Genomic DNA, 16,013 nt, shown 5'->3' with positions numbered 1-16,013 from the left:
GTTACTTAACTGTAAATAATTGGACCTAATAGTATATAAAAAGGGGTAATTTGTGAAAGATATGGTTATACGTTTATAAGTATTTTAATAATGTTTAAGTGAAATGTGAAAATAAAGGTATTATTTTTGAGAAATAAAATATTGCCTCAAATATTTTTACAAGCCAGATGAAAATTACCTTTGGGGTTTACACTGAAGAATCTAAGTAATTACCTCTATTCTCTGATGCAATTTTGTATACTTAATTATGTGCAATTATTTTCTAAATTATAAATATATTTTTTATTTTTTTGCTAATTTAAGAGCCTCATAACTCCATGACTTCTCAAGCTTAAAACAACAGATCCAAACTGTTTGTTCCCTTACTCTTAGTACTGTATGCTACACCCCAAAAAAGAAGCATATTTATGATTGCCTTAGTCTGCAGTGACATAACCAATTAAACCGGTGACTGAGGATCATAAATGTTTTTCTGTTATGTGTTGATATTTTTGTAATTCTTGCATGTAATATTCAATAGAAAAATCTAGGCACTTGTGGCTAAGAAATAGATCATATATATATATATATATATATATATATATATATATGGGAAAATATATAAGTAGGCTATATCTAGCATATTATCTGAACTTGCAGAAATAATGTGCTTTTGCCATAATGTTAACTCAAAGAAGATCACAATATTGAGACAAGAATTACTGTAATGACTTAAAGTAGGTTTGCTTTACATGTATATTTTTCCTCTGTTAGCAAATAGGGACTTGAAACTAATGGTTCATTTAAGTCTCTCTCACAACTACTCCCCAACAAATCTGAAATACATATTTAGTAATTTGGGGGTTTGTCATAGATCCTAAGATGTCTAGTCAATTCAGATGCTTCACGTCTTGTGGATGAAGAAGAATTTATAGTGCCAAGAGCTCACAGGATGGGTTTGGATCAGAAACACTCCAATGCAAAAAGATAATATTGTCAGCAATAATTTGTTTCTTTAGGTTGCCATATAGACTTGGATGAGATGAGAGAGCTTGGTTCTCAGGGAGGTGAGAGTTACAGGAGACAACTTTGGAAGTTATTACAATTAAAGGATTTCAAAGAATACTCTAGAATCCACAAACTCTGAGTACAGCTTGATATGGATTTCTTAACCCACATGGTGTAGGGAATGTCCAGGCAGAAAATATAATATTGCCAAATTCTATGACTATTGGTCTCTGCTTTAACTTATATGTGACTTTATAACCATTATACTTCGTAGAATCAGTTTGGCTTTAATATGCTTATCTGAATTGCAAGAAAGGAAACTGCTTGAAAAAATCCTCCACTATTTCATGATGTTTGTTTCAGTGAATTAAGTATTACCATTATTTCTAGCAAAGTTAATTTTCCAAAGGAAAAATAAAAGAGTCTGTATATTAAACAGAGAAAAAAATTATTATCGAATATCTAGTATAGAGGTTGGGAACAGTTCTATTTTTAAAAACATCTAACTCAATTTTGTGTCAAAGGGAAAACTTTTCTATACACTTCCCATTAGACTGCCCAAAATAACATGAAATGTTAAAGTAGTGGCTTGGTTATACTGATTTCCTACTAAGTCCCTGGAAATGAATTTATACACTTAGGAACACCGAAGTCTATGGACCCAAGAGGCAACCAATTATAGTGGTTGACATCCAACCCTAAGATCATTTCAAATTTGTCACTGAAACAATACGTATTCTTGTATGGAACCATTTATCTCTGATATTCAAAGTAAAATAATAGCATAAAGATAATGAAATATCATTTTCATACAGAAATTGCCACAGACCAGGTATTCTTGTAAGCATTTTATATTATTATTTAATTTAACTCTTTCAATAACTCTGTAAGTTAAGTAGGTTAATTATTTTCTTCATTTTCCAGAAGAGGAAACCGAAACACCAAGAGAGTAAGAAACTTGCCCAAGAGACCATAGCTAACAAATGGCAGCATTGGGCTATGAACTCAGGCTGGCAACTTTCAGAAACTTGAGTTTTAATCAATGTACTATTCTAAATTTTATCAGAGAAAATGACATTTCTGGAGTAAGTTTTCAAGATTTCCTATCTTGTAACACTGAAGTTCAAGTACCCAATAATGAATACAAAAGAACACTGTAGCCTTCTGTAATATTTTATGGTAAAGTGAACTAAGTCTATGTTCTAGAACCTGGGTTGTCATGCTTGTAGAAGTTGAGGAAGTCATCATGCTTGAATCCACCTACAAACTACTTATTTTGTAACCTAAAACACTAAAAATGCCTTTTATTCCTTTACAAACAAGATGCATTTACTAAATATACATTAAATTACTATTGAAGAATAACAGTGATCAGTGAAAATAATGCATCTTATATGCTGATTAGGATTCTCCTATAGAAACCCATCAGACTCCACTGACCTGAGGGGGGAAAAAATCTAGCTTCATAATAAGAGCTTTTGGTATGTAATAATAGGTGCTTACCTAGGGAGTTACGCCAATTAGCACTTAGAATCTAGACTGATGAAATTCCAGCTAGTTGCAAACACTTTCCTTAACTCTTTTCTTTCCTTTCTTCTCTTTTCTTTTCTTTTCTCTTTTCTTTTTTGTTTTTCCTCGGAAGACAAAGTGGAAGCAATAGATTGAGGTAAAGGACATAGTTATGATAATGTTATATTATGTTCAAATTCTTTTGGCCATTTAGGTGGAGTGCTTTTGTTTAATTTCAGCTTTGGGTTTTTGACATTTCATTACCTTGTTTTTCCTTTCAATACTCAAATATAGATATCCCAAAATATATCTAGGTGGACTTTTAGTGCTTTTTCTACTCTAAATGTGATGAGTCCTCATGGTTCTTTTTTTGAACAACACATATTAATATAATTTATTTTCAATCTGATTTCCTAATAATCAATTAACAGATTTCTGGTCTGTTTTAGATCTGCCTTTCAATCATAATCAAAGGATTATTTTTTAACTAGGAGAAAAGCTGCAAAACCAACTTTAATTTGGATTATATTCAGTGCAAAACTTTGTGAATGTGACAAATTGATTTTATGGATGTATAATCATTATTAATCATCTTTCTACTTTTCATCATGATTGAGTAGCCAAATTAAAAAAAATAGAATATCTATGCCGACTAAATAGAAATCACAAATTTTAGTAATCCAAAACTAAACAGATAATTTAAAAATATATGTATAAAATGACATGATACAAATGTTTTATCTTAATTTGAGTAAAAAAAGGTAATAGAAGTAATATGCTTGACTATGAGACAGTATTATGTAGTTCTGAACAGCATAGTTTTTAGATTTTTTCCTTTATGTGCTAGGTAATTAAAATCCTTCATCAGTTCTCTTCTCCTTTATCATAGGCTCTTTTTATTTCACAGACCATTTCCTCAACTTCATGGTGTTTTTGATCTAGTGGTTTATAAAATATTCCCAAAATAAATTTGGATCCATTGTAACATCCAATTTCTTGCCAGAGTGACTCTGACCTATCCTATTCTCACTTATTCTGCTCAGCTATGTTATTTGCAACCTTTCCATCTCTGGTGTCAACAAATGTATATAAGACAGAATGCACCATCGATGGCATATTGAGAATAAAGTGATGAACAGAAATGATATGAAAAATATCAAGTTCCAAATATCCAGCATAAATGTTAACGTGTGAAAGATGAGCTGTCAACTTATAAAAACTTCACATCAGTCCCACTGGTTCTCATACTTGTTGCCCTCAAAGTTGGTTATTTACCAATAAAGTTTGTAGGTCACTATTTTATAAGTACTGAATGATCACTATTAGCACAAATCATTAAAAAGTAATATCTGTTATGCCATCCCACTAATAGAAGTTCAACTGTATTTTTATGTTAATTGATTGACTTAATATTTTACTACCAGAGCATATGTGATTTTATTTATTTTTAACCAATTTTTACATATGTATGTATGTGAAAGTTTGTTATAACTCATTCAGCATACAGAATGATGTGTTCTTCAGTACATGAAAATTCAGGAATAATAAAGAATAGAGGGTGCAGTGTGATATTCTTACACACTAACAAAAATTGCAAAAACAGAGCGGAGTCTCTGGAGCAGATATTGAGCAAGTTCAGATGCTGGAAGATATGTGTTGGAACAAAACAGGACTTCATTGGAACCTCATGCTTGAATGAGTCCTGGTTTTAGTAGCTACCCGACCTTACCTCCACAGGCATGGTCACAACTGGCCTAATTAAACCACATTTTACTAAAATAATTTGTTTCACAACCATGTTTAAATATACCAGTAAGTGAAGCTATTCTTCTAAGGAAAATGAAACTCCCTCTACTACAGCTTTCATAAATGGTATAGGCCAGTAGCAGTTGAGATGAATACTATGTGAATTATAATTCTTGCCTCTTACTACAAGCTCGAAAAGGTAGAGCCCATGAAAAAAAGGAATGTTTTGCGACCCAGGGCCTCTGCCTTCTTTCTCCACCTATTCTTTCACTTGTGGGTCTTTTACAAGCAAGAATGGCCCATCCCACTAGCTAGCTCCTTCTCTGCAAATGAATGTACAGGCCCTTTTAACTTCATGGGAGATACTACTCATTCCTGCAGGGTGAAAAAGACAGCATAATAAAACATAATAAAGTGAAAAACAGTTCTATTTTGGTCAGAACAGACTATGTTATGCTGTGACAACAAACAACTCTCTGATCTCAGTGACTTTTTTTTTTAACGTTTTTTTTAACGTTTATTTACTTTTGAGACAGAGAGAGACAGAGCATGAACAGGGGAGGGGCAGAGAGAGAGGGAGACACAGAATCTGAAACAGGCTCCAGGCTCTGAGTGGTCAGCACAGAGCCCGACGTGGGGCTCGAACTTACAGACCGTGAGATCCTGACCTGAGCCGAAGTCGGCTGCTCAACCGACTGAGCCACCCAGGCGCCCCAGATCTCAGTGACTTTAACACTTAGGTAAATTCTATAAATCTAAGTGGTCACTGGAGAAACTCTCCTTTAAGAGGAAACTCAGTAAATCAGGCTGAAAGAGACTCCACCCTCTGTAGACATATGTCCAGAATACACAACTTTCTAGTTCTGTGCCACAGAGAAAGAGTGAATGGAAGATTCAATCACTAGCAATTAAATATTTCCACTCGGGTGGTATATGTCATGTCCACTCACTATTAATTGGCCAAAGTGTCATATAAACATGCTAACATTAGGGAACAGGGCAGCATAGTATTCCTCTGTATCCAGTGTAGAAAGGAACCTGAGGTAATTTCTGCCACAGTTCTAAATTTAAAAAGCTCCTTAATTTATAGCTTTGGAAAACACTTTAATAAAAGAAAAGTAAGTGACAGGTATGAAGTTCCACACATGATTATTAAGTCATATGTGAATAATAATACATAGGAAGAGCTGGGATATAGAACTAGACCAGAATGTAAAAGGCATTCATTATTTTAAAAATACGTTGAAACCAGTAATGCACTGTATTCCAGAGGTAAATTTGTGAATGTGGCAAAGTAAGTCATTATACTAGTTTAGCTTATAGTTCGGTGAGTGATATACATTTCATAAGCCAGGCTAATTAGAATAAACATAATATTTTTTAAGGCAGCTGCTTAATTTTTTTTTAAGTTTGGTGAACCACCCAAACTTTAGATTAGATAAGTTACAAAGTAGAAAGTTATGTTAGCCTTTGTCAGGTGATCAGAGTGGGTTGCCAGTCAAATGTGGAGACACAGACCAACAATACACTCTATTTTAATTAAAAAAAAAAACCTATGATACATGTATGTATTCATGAAGAAACATACATAGAGCAGGAGACATGACAGTTCTCCTTGTCTAAATAAGGACAATCAAGTTCAAAGAAGCAACTCTCTATTTAAAAATTTTTTAAATGTTTTATTTATTCTTGAGAGAGAGCGAGAGAGAGAGAGACAGAGAGAGACAGAGAGAGACAGAGAGAGACAGCATAAGCAGGGGAGGAGCAGAGCGAGAGAGGGACACAGAATCTGACGCAGGCTCCAGGCTCTGAGCCATCAGCACAGAGCCCAATGCAGGGCTCGAACCCACAGACGGTGAAATCATGACCTGAGCTGAAGTCGGATGCTCAACAAATTGAGCCACCCAGGCACCCCTAGCAACTCTCTATTTAAATGCTGCCTGATAAAACTAAAAAGTTTGTCATCTTCTTTGAGGAAAGGTTAAGGTGTCAGGGTGAAGTGTATTACTGTTCTCCTAGACTGCTTATGCTGACTCTTACGTGTATTATCCACTATGCCTTCTCCACATTTTACTTATCAACTTTTCCAGTAGCAGACAACTCTTTTTTCCCCCATCTACTCACCAACTTACATGCATGTACATGCATGTGCACATGCACACACATACACACAAAACCATGACAAATATTTTGTAGATATACTGTCTGCACTTTGGAGTAGCTATGGCAGGATTGCTAAAATAGCCTAGAGGTTATAAGTGAGAAAGGGGAAAGACCAAAGTAAATATGATCTGCATCCTCTTCTTATTTTGTTTTAAGGCAAAAAAGGGACAAAAAGGAACACCTAAAAGTCTAGGAAAGGGCCTCTGGCAAAAGGCAGTCAGGCCTCTAGGATCGCTGCTTGAGTACAGCTTAAAATTCAAAGAAAGTTTGGGAGGGCACTTTTTAATCTCTAACCCAGGTGAGGGTTCAGAATTAGGGATGAGGATTGGGACACTGGACATGGGCTAACCTCTACTGGTAAATTTTCCCAGGTGAGATCATTCCTTAATCTTGTATCCAGCTGAGTCAAGGCTCCCTGCAGCATCCAGTGTCAGGTGCTGCCTGACAGATGCTGCCTTACAACTGGTATGGGTTAAGAGACTCTTCATCTGCACTATAACTGGGGGCACCTGCATGGGAACCCTATGGCTTGGTTGCCTCTACCTACCTGGGTCTTCTGTGTCTGCCGTTGATCATGTGCTTTATAATCTTATTATCTACTTAAGCACAAGCAGAGCACTGGATTTGAGAAGGGAGGTTTCAACCTGCCAAATGCAATAAGAGCATATGGTAATTGCAGGAAATGAAAAAGAGGGAGTGTATCTAGGTCACTTCTCAGAATGGTGCACATTAATCTATTCCTGGGGCCCAGATACTGCAGCAAACCCTGTACCAGAACTTACCTGTCTGCTAATAGCTGAACATGAAGACCGCCCCCAATTATCAAGCCATTCTACATTCTATAGAATATGCAAGTGTCCAGGAGTTAGTTTTAATATGGGAGTAGGGCTACTGCCTCTTGAGATGGAGAATTATTAAGGATGACAGGAAAGTCAGTAGAGTCACCAGCTTTTATGATGTCTCCTGAATTAAGGAAACTGATAGTAGATCAGATGGAAAAGTATATTATATATTATACTATATTATTATAACTATGCATTGTGTGTATACACACACACACAATGCATATATATATATATATATAAGATTCCTTTCCTCTGGGAGTTCTTTCTCTCTGGTTTGTTCTTCTGTTTGAAGGGAGGAAAATGTAATCACATGTATCTGTGACCATAAATTGGATTTGAATTTGAACTAGTTGTGGATGATTCTATAAGAAACGAAGCTGCTACTAACCTTCATTGAATCCAAATCATTGTTCTCACCCATCCTCAAGCCTGAATCAGGCTTTGTAATTTGCGCTCATTCATTGCTCTTGACTCTTTTTCAAAACCAACTTTCTTTATTCTTCATATGTTGGATTTGTTTCCTTATTCGTTTTGAAGTATTGAATTGAGCATTTATGTATTTTTAACATTTATTCATCTTTTAAAACTATGTATTGAAGTATAATACAAACTACTAAAGAGTGCATATAAGAGTGTAGCTAGCATAATTTTGATAAACTGACTTCATTGTGAAAGTAGCAGCCTTGATCAATCATAACCTCTCAAAAGCCCTCTCATAGTTCCTTTGTTTCTACCCTCTTCTAAAACAGCATTCTGTATAGGATTCTACAGTATTTCTTCCAAATAGTGTATATTATGACTTGCTTCTCTCACTCAACATAGTGCTTATGAGATCTATTCATATTGCGTGTAGTCCAAATTATTCATTTCCGTTGTTGGAAAGTATTACATTATATGGATATGCCATAATGTAATTTCCATTCTAATATTGTTGGGCATCTGGGTAGCTTCAAGTTTGGGGCCAATTAAAGTAGTGCTATCATGAACATTCTGGTACATGTCTTAAGGTTAATAAATGTTGTAAATGTTTCTATTAAGCATGTACTTAGGAGTGTAAATCTAGGTCAAAAGATATCCAAGTATTCAACTTCATTTTTTTAAATTTATTTTCGAGAAAGATTTATTCATTTATTTTCGAGAAAGATAGAGAGATACTGCATGCAAGAACAGGGGAGGGGCAGAGAGAGAGGGAGAGAGAGAAAATCCCAAGCAGGCTTTGCACTGCCAGCGCAGAGCCCGATGCAGGGCTTGAACCCGTGAACTGCAAGACCATGACCTGAGCCGAAATCAAGAGTCAGATACTTAACCAACTAAACCACCCAGACACACTTCAAATGTTCAATTTTAAATTTTTTTTTTCAACGTTTATTTATTTTTGGGACAGAGAGAGACAGAGCATGAACGGGGGAGGGACAGAGAGAGAGGGAGACACAGAATCGGAGACAGGCTCCAGGCTCTGAGCCATCAGCCCAGAGCCCGACGCGGGGCTCGAACTCGCGGACCGCGAGATCGTGACCCGGCTGAAGTCGGACGCTTAACCGACTGCGCCACCCAGGCGCCCCTCAAATGTTCAATTTTAAAAGATACCATCAAGGTATAAAATTTTCCCAATTGATTGTACTAATTTACTTTGCCACCAGCAATATATGAATATTTATTGATTCACATTCTTACTGATAATTGTTATTATCTGTCTTTTTACTTTTTTCCATTCTAGTGGCTGTATAGTAGAAACATTTTACTTTTGAATTGCATTTTTAGCTACAAATTTTCTTGCAAGTGCTTGCTCAGTTTTGGCTCATATATTTTGGCATGTGAGGATTCCATAGGTATTATGTACTAAGTATTTTTCAAATTTCCTTATTTTCTCTTTAACCCAGCTTTCACTTTGTAGTTGGTTAGTTACAAGATATGAGGATTTATAACATTTTCTCATTGATTTTTAATTTTATTGCATTATGATTATAAAATATGGTAAACATGGTCTAATGATGCTTCTTTTGAATATGATATTTTCTTTTCTCTAGTACATGGTTTCTTTTTAATATACCAAGTGTATTCTCTATTTGCAATGCATAAAATTCTATAAACACATCTATTAGCCAAAATTATTTGCGCAAGCCTAGACAATTCCATGTTGTTGATGAATAATTCACAACAAAGAATACCAATTATCAGAGGTTGAACTTCACAGAATTAGTGGACATTAGCAGTGAAAGGGACAATACAGACTTTGATTTTTTATTCTAAAATTCCCTTGTACCTCTTCAAATTTATGGGCAATACTGTGTCTAGTATTAATGTGCATTCCAGAATTGAAAAGGCCTGACCTACAGTCCAGTCTCATTTGATGCATATCCTCGTAGACTTGTTCTCTTGAGTTCAATAGCCATCTCCAGAGTATGCAATAATTTCGATATCATGATATAAGCAAATGGTAAATTGATTTATAACATATCCTGCTTTAGCATAGAAGATACTCCATAATTCATTGCATTTGACTTTAATTAATGTAGCCCCAGTAAGTATAATTTAATAGTATACTCATAAAATACATTTCTCTAAGCCACAATACCCTACTGACATAATGAATTTAGATAATGTTGACCATGCCTGTAATCACATTGTAAACCTTATAGTTGGAACTTTCTCTTAGTATTTATCTTCCTTTTTGTAAGTATGTACCTTCATCTCTGGATAAGATCGCCATTCTGTTCTTGAACTTTCTTACATTTTTTTTTAATTTTTATTTTGTCAACTAAGACGTTATCATCATGTGACATATCATAGCAATATAATAGAAATGTGATAATTTTTTCACTTTTCAGTGAATTATCTTCTGAGATTGTATTCTTGAATAATTATAAGTTAAGGCTGTTCTTCACTCAGATACCTACACCATACCTAACGCAAACGCTCTCAAACACCAACATAAACACACACACAACTCAAATGTCTGAGAGGAGAGGAAACTAGAACTTAGGAAACAAGCTCCTGTGGTAAAATTTTGATTATGCAAGGAATGTGACACATCATATTTCTGATCTTGGTCGTTTGTAAGTTTATTTAAATATATTGAGAGAGAGAGAGAGAGAGAGAGAGAGAGAGAGAGAGAAATAGAGAGAGTATAAGCAGAAGAGTAGCAAAGAGAAAGGAAATAGAGAATCCCAAGCAGGCCCCATGCTGTCAGTACGAGCCCAGTGTGAGGCTTGATCCCATGAAATGGGAGATCATGACCTGAGCTGAAATCAGGAGTTGGGCGCTTAACCAACTGAGCCACCCCTGACCTTGGTCATTTTTGAATGAGATACGATTCACGGAAGATTAAATAAATAAGACTTAGAGGCTATTGCACACTCATTAAGTAAAAAGAAGCAAAAACACTAACACCATAATACATCCAAATACATCCAATTTTATAATGTAAAATTATGTTTTATAATTTAGATTGTCCTTATACAGTTTCTACAAAATTCTACAGGTTTATTTCTCAGATCCTACAGCAAAATATGAATTTGGAACTCATGTGGTGAGCTGATAAAATATTGGAAACTCTGTGTTACTGTGCACATGATTTAGAACTAAACACTCCCATTACAGGATTCATGATAGAATAATGAACACTAGTTGCTTAATGAGAATTAATGAAAAATTAAAAGTATATATGGATATTTTCTAATTTGTGGGTTTTTTTAATTTTAGAAAGATGTTCTCTAATAAGCTTTTTCTCATTCATAATTATGAAATGAAACAGAAAAGAGATACTGAATATAATAATATTGGAAAAGAAAGTAGCACATGACCAGAATAGCAAACAATGCAAAAGAAGTTAGAATTACAAAAACATTTATTGGCTACACATGCCATTAAAATTATGTATCAAAAGAATTATATGCACCATTTATTAAAAACATAATAACCTAACAACCATACAAAATGCATGGCATTATGCTTTCTCTCCCTGGTATCATTCAGGATATTTAATTTACCGTATTTATTTTCTAAAAACAAGATAAACTTAAAAACCATTTCACCATAAGAATTTTAGTAGTAGAATTTTTCATCTTTCTGTATGGCAGAGCATTGAAAATCCAAATTGTAAAAATACACAGAATGGCACATTCTGTCATGCCTTTTGTTGAATTTCTTTCTTTCTTTCTTTCTTTCTTTCTTTATTAGTTTGTTTTTTCCATTTGCCCAAGACTTTCAGTTGTTTTAGCCTCTGGGAAATATCCTCACATTATAAAACCCACATACAATTTACAGTGATTGACAGGTTCCAATGATGAGGGATCAAAACTGGACCAGTGGGGGCATATATGTCAACAATGATACACAAATGTATCCCAGATATTCCCAGAATTCTTTTATAGATGTCTTGCTAGACATACATTTTGCATCGATGCTTAATTTGCTTAAATCTGGGAAAATATTTCATACACTGAAAAGAGTAAATAATGAAGTAAAACCAAAAGGGCAAAATGCATTGACTGAAAAAGCACAGTTGACACTATGAAGATGTGCAGCACTGAAAGTGAATAAAACAACAGAAGATTCTTTCACTACTTCTTGAAAGATAGCGTGATCAATAATGGAAGACTTTGTACCACTGAGGGATAATGGTAGGAATTAAATAAGAGCAGAATAGAATATGAACAGAAATAATAAGCTTTTTTTTCTGAGGTTATCATGAAGGAAGTTGCAGATAAGATGTCAGAATTGAAACCAAGGCTTTATAGGAGCCTCATGAATATTTTCTTTAAAATAAGCACGTGCAGCTTAAGACAAATACTGACGGGCACAATGAGAGTTCTCGATCACAAAATACATGAATAAATGTCAAACATATTTGTGAGGAAAGATATGAATGCAGGATGGTGTGAGTTAATAAAGTAAAAGTACAAGCCCTTAATTGGTGTGAATATTTACAAAGTATTTCACACCGTCCCTGTGGCAATTACATGGTAGAACTGAATAGAGGATGCACAGAATAGTGGACATTTAGATGTCACGTTTTTTTCTCATGTACAGCTCACTTTTTTCTTTTACTTTTCTTTAAAAATTTTCTATGAATGCTTTCCTATCTTTAATATAACCTTATTGTCCTTTACTGTGAACCCCAAGTACTTTATAACTCACCAATTCTGGCAGGTTATGGGGCTTGCACACACGGATGCCTTCAGGGTGTGTGGGCTGTGCAGTCGCCCGGGGCTGGCACTTGGAAGGGACTGACACTCAGTTCAATGCTCTACTGTTGCTGACTTGATAATTCCTAATAATTTTTAAATAAAGGAGCCCACTGTTCATCTTTCACCGAGCACTGCAAATTATGCAGCTAGTGTTGCATGCCTCCCCTTAAAGTTGAAAATCTATTCTGCTCTTTTCTTCCACTTCACAGAAGCACATTTCAGGGAAATTCCATTGCCAGTATAACCATCTTTAGAGTAGATTGCTGTCATTCTCTCTCATTTCCTCTGGGTGGAAGATTTCTGAGGGATATTCTAAATTGTCTAGAGATGTGACATCATATGATTATGATTGTTGCCTAAGGATTCCTCCTTATTGTTTTTCTCAAGCATTTTATTGCTATAGATTAAGTTAGGGGACTCAGGGCAACATAGATTTGTGAGGAAATGATCGACATAATGTTTTTAGGGTTATTGTGGGGCATTCATTGGGAGAAATCTAGGAGGAATTTGGTGAAATGGTCTGAGTTTAGGAGACTGGTTTAGGATGGACATCTCAGCCTTTCTGGTTTTCATGAAGCCATGGCTGTGGATGTCAGCTCTAAGGATGAGTGTGACAGGCCAGATACCTAGGAAGCACTGACTTGAGGGGTTGCAATGAGAAGCCCACACTAGACAAAAAGAGCAACAGAGAAGTAGAAAGAAAAAAGCAAATCTTGAGGGAGAACACAGCAACAATTCAGTTCAATTTCTTTATATGTATCTTGTGTTATGGCCAAATAGGACTGTTATCCTACTTCTTAGAAGACACCCTATCTGTTTTCCATACTTTCCCCACTTGTTTGATCAAAATCTTTTTCGTGTTAAAAACCATGCTCAAATATCGCTCTTTCTGTGCTCTATTTTCTGATTTCCAGGCAGGGTTGTTACTCTGATAATATCCCTAAAACTTTCTTTCTACTTTTCTCTTATCTCATAGTTTGTCTTTTCATAGGAATTTTCTGTGCTTTTCTCACTTTTCCTCCTGTGTTATAGATGGTTTTTATGAATAATCTTTGCTTAAGTATCTTTGTATCTCCATCAGAAAGTAATACAGTCCAGTGTGCAGAAGGGTGTGCCTATAAATATATGTTGGAAAAAAAAACCGTTAGAGTTGAGCTGAGCCTAACCAGATATGCAGAGAGGTTGGTGGCCCTGGCCCAGAGCCCATGAGTAAGTGCCTCTGGGCATTCCAGTCCAAGGAAGACCTGCAGTGGCCAGTCCCATGCAGGGATGTCACCACTAGAACAGGTACACTGAGGGGTCTTGACCCTTGCAGAATGCTAGTGCCAAGTGGAGATGTGTCCCTTTCGCCTTCACCATTAGGTCCAGGTAGGTTCCACGTGCAAAGGGGTCTTGCCACAAATTCCCTTGAACTCTGCGGTGTTCTTCACAGTTTTCTGGGACCTCCAGAGTGAAGCTCTTTGTGAATGGAATTCTGACTTAATTGGACCATGGAACAGAATGCAGCAAATAGCAATATGTATGTCAACAAAGTAGATTGCCAGATTCGGTAGCAGGTCCAGGGGCATCCATGAGTGGTGTAAGTCAGTGTTAATCACTGGCCAATTAATCACATCAACTGGCCATTGCCTAAACTGTTCCTTGTAGACAAGGTCACATTATCACAAAAGAACCTGTATCTGGGACACAGAACTTGTAGCAGATTTTCTTGGATCTGTAGAGATAGATCCAGCACTGGGGAAAAAACAGAGGACAAATGTTGCAGGTGTAGGGCCAACAGGACCCTACTCAGCAGATGATCATTCAGCAGCTACAGGCAGCTTTCAGCGCCAGCCAGAAACAAACACGGCAGCAGATCACTGTTTCGGAGCAGCAAGCAGCACAGACTGTTGAAGGACAGACCATCTTCTATCAGCCAGTTAATGCAGATGGCATCACTCTCTACCAAGGCGTGACCACCATGTCAGCAGCCAGTTTGGCAGAGGCTCAGACTGTTCAGACAGAGGCCAATACCAACAAACCAGCAGTGGGCAAGGGCCCACCACTGTAAATCTACCAATGGCAGGCCACATGGTCAATTCAGGAGGGATGGTAATTAATGATGGTGCTTGGTGCTGAATCTGTGCATCCTATCCAAGGAATCCCTCTACCTGGGACAGAGAGGCTTGAAGAAGAGCCTCTTTATATGAATGCCAGATAATACCAACATCTTTGTAAGAGGAGGGATAAACTAGAGGCAGAAGGAAAGAAGGAATTACCTGCATGAAACATACCACAGCACAGAAGTGTGGTGAAAATGGGCAGGGCAATTATTTTCTCCAATGGAAAAAGATTGTCCCCCATATGCAGGAACCACACCAAACAAATAAAAAAAACAAACAAACAGTGGTACAGATCATCTGAGTGTTCTCATGCCAGGCCATGTGATGTAGGTGATCAAGGTTACATTCCTTGCCACTGTTTGCCCCTATTTTAGGAAATTAATCAGCTCTTTTGAAGGGATACTTACAATCACATTTAGCCCTTTCATTCAGAGCAGAGACCACTTAGTTTTTAATAAGAGGCTCAGTATTGTACTTGCAGCAACGTCTGGCAAATTGAAATGGCAAGCTTTTGTCTTACCCTTTTAGTCCAGACCTATTTCAAACTGTGGATAACACTGGCATTTCACAGATTAGGATGAATCAAGGAACCCATTCCAGCCCAGCAACAAGACACAGGCTCGTAGGTTGACTGCGGAAGCAGACCACCCAACTGAGCAGGAAAGAACCTTCCCACTCATTCCTACAGGAATTTGACTAAAGAGCATCCATCCTGGCTGGGGAGCTCATTTTGACTAACTGAATGGACATGTTGTATTCATGGATAGCTTCCAGACATAGAAATTCAATCTTGTTACTTGGACACAGTAAATTGTCTGAGATGTAAGTATCTGTGTACATGCACACATACATACATACATACATACATACATATGTATATTGTTTAGCTTACAACAATGATTTGCAAAGAGTGTTCTGAGAAACAGGGTTCAGAATATTGTAAGAGTTGCTAATGTCTGGCCGGAGGGGTCCTGTAATCATTTTCGTGATATACATGTTGAAAACTAAAGAGATTGCTATACTGCAGGACTTATCAAACCCTCCAGTCTTTTTAAGCTTTGGGTAGCTAAGGGGGAGGTAGGGTATGCAGCACTTGCCAAAATTATTTGACATAATATCAATTTATTTGTTTTCAGAATCTAATGGAACCAACTTGCCTGTTAAATCTACTTTTAAGAATATCAACTTAAGATTTGATTGATTTCTTATAGAGTAAAACATGTGAAGCTACTTACTCATATTCACATTAAAAATGACATTTTAAAAATAGTGAAATATTTAATAAAAATAAATCTATGTGATATTTTATCTGATTTCTCTATTACTAGTGTTTTCACTGTTTAAATAATATATACTTTGTAATATTGTGGCTATGGGTTATTATAGTTCTATATTTGTATCTCTGAAATCATAACTTTCAATATTCTGGCCATACACATTTTTTTCTCTGTCTTCCTAAATCTTACAGTTCC

The 16,013-nt window shown here is 36.1% G+C and overlaps 1 pseudogene; it reads left to right on the top strand.

Moving 5' to 3' along the window:
• Nucleotides 1–13,929: 13,929 nt before the first annotated feature.
• LOC122478389 lies at nucleotides 13,930–14,842 on the top strand (annotated as a pseudogene).
• The last annotated feature ends 1,171 nt before the right edge of the window (nucleotides 14,843–16,013 follow it).

The sequence above is a fragment of the Prionailurus bengalensis genome, chromosome A1, assembly GCF_016509475.1.
Source record: "Prionailurus bengalensis isolate Pbe53 chromosome A1, Fcat_Pben_1.1_paternal_pri, whole genome shotgun sequence".
In the NCBI taxonomy this organism is placed as follows: Eukaryota; Metazoa; Chordata; class Mammalia; order Carnivora; family Felidae; genus Prionailurus; species Prionailurus bengalensis.
The sequence above is the reverse complement of the archived record's forward strand: the minus strand, read 5'-3'. Positions and strand labels throughout refer to the sequence as shown.